The sequence below is a fragment of the Triticum dicoccoides genome, chromosome 3B (genome assembly GCF_002162155.2).
Source record: "Triticum dicoccoides isolate Atlit2015 ecotype Zavitan chromosome 3B, WEW_v2.0, whole genome shotgun sequence".
NCBI classification, from domain to species: Eukaryota; Viridiplantae; Streptophyta; class Magnoliopsida; order Poales; family Poaceae; genus Triticum; species Triticum dicoccoides.
In genome coordinates, this window is record NC_041385.1 from 211,694,191 (window position 1) to 211,696,303 (window position 2,113).

A 2,113-nucleotide genomic window follows, 5' to 3' on the forward strand; every position below is an offset into this window, starting at 1 on the left:
TGACAAAGAGATTGCCTCTATAAAAGAGAAATTGAGTGAAGGAAAGGCTAAAGGATTTCGTGAGGACGAGCATGACACCCTATGGTTTGAAGACCGTGTTTATGTGCCCAATGACCCAGAGATCAGGAAGTTGATTCTGCAAGAGGCACATGATTCACCATATTCGATTCACCCAGGAAATACCAAGATGTATTTGGATTTGAAGGATACTTTCTGGTGGACCGGAATGAAGAAAGGTATTGCGGAGTATGTAGCAGTTTGTGATGTATGTCAGAGGGTAAAGGCAGAGCATCAGAAGCCAACAGGATTGTTACAACCATTGCTGATACCCGAATGGAAGTGGGAAAAACTAGGCATGGATTTTATCACGGGATTACCCAGGACTCGTTCAGGCTATGATTCGATTTGGGTTATAGTTGATTGGTTGACGAAGGTAGCACATTTCATCCCGGTAAAGACCACTTACACTAGTGCTAAGTTGGCAAAGATATACATGACCATGACTGTAGGTTTACATGGAGTTCCGATGAGTACCGTATCTGACAGAGGAACCCAATTCACCTCAAAGTTCTGGAATCAGTTGCATGAAACTTTGGGTGCCAGGCTAGAGTTTAGCATAGCTTTCCACCCACAGACAGATGGACAGACCGAGAGAGTCAATCAGATTTTAGAGGATATGCTGAGAGCTTGTGCACTAGATTACGGATCTAGTTGGGACGACAATTTGCCTTATGCAGAATTCTCTTACAACAACAATTATCAATCCAGTTTGAAAATGGCCCCTTGCAAAGCCTTGTACGGAAGGAGGTGGAGGACTCCGTTGTTGTGGGATGAAGTGGGAAACTGCCAGTTGTTTGGACCAGATTTGATTAAGGAGTCTGAACTGAAAGTGAAGTTGATTCGCGATAGGCTCAAGGTAGCCCAGTCCAGAGAGAAGAGCTATGCAGATTCTAAATGCAAGGAGACAATTTACGAAATCGGAGACCGAGTTTATCTTTGAGTATCTCTCCTACGAGGAATTAAGCGTTTTGGAGTTAAGGGAAAGTTAGCGCCACGCTTTGTAGGACCATATCGTGTTTTGGAACCTATGGGAGAGGTGGCCTACAAGTTGGAATTGCCCGAAGGATTGTCAGGAGTTCATGATGTATTCCATGTTTCCCAGTTGAAGAAGTGCCATGCGGAGATGGCTGATATACCACTAAGAGATACAGTGCCATTGGCAAAGATTCAGTTAAATAACGATTTGACCTACGAGGAGAAACCAGTTAAGATTCTCGAATTTGCCAGCCGAGTTACCCGCAGCAAGGTTATCAAGTTTTGCAAAGTTCAGTGGAGCCACCATACGGAGGATGAAGCCACCTGGGAGCGAGAGGAAGATTTGCTAAAGGACCACCCTCACCTTTTTTCTAGCCAACCCGAATCTCCAGGGCAAGATTCATCTTAAGGGGGGTAGGTTTGTAACATCCCAAATTTTCAATTTGGTATGTTATACATTAGATCATCAATGCATATCATATTTTATTTGCTTTTGGTTTTGATCCAAGAAATTCTACGCAACTCAAGGACCCACGGAGAGAGTTGGGGATTTCGTTATTTTCATATTTGAGTTTTTCTCAAATTTTGAAAATAGGATCATTTGATTTTAATTATTTTATCATCAACTATTTATATTACAAAAATATGAGAGAGGGAATAAAATGACTTTCCCAAAATAAAGAAATATTGAGGATTTAGTAATAAAATCAAATAAGATTTTATTTTGGAGTTTTTCGCCCTTTTATTTGAATTTAGGAAAAATGTGTGTTTTTCAAAATTGCATTTAGGCCCAAATAAATGTTCATCTTGTCCGCCTTGATTTTAGAAGCCGGGGAAAATTTATTTCGGGATTTTTGGAGTCCGTTTAGTATTTCTTTTATTTGTTTTTTGCACGGAATTATTTAAAAAACGCGAACCGACTTCGGGCCGTACCCGAGCGGAACTCCGCCCGGGGCAGCCTTTAAATAGCCGCCGCCCGAGCCGCCCCAGCCCACAAGCCGCCGCCGCCAGCCCACCCGTGCCCGCGCCCCCAAACCCTAGCCGGCCCGATCCGCCGCCGCCACACCCGACCCGCGCC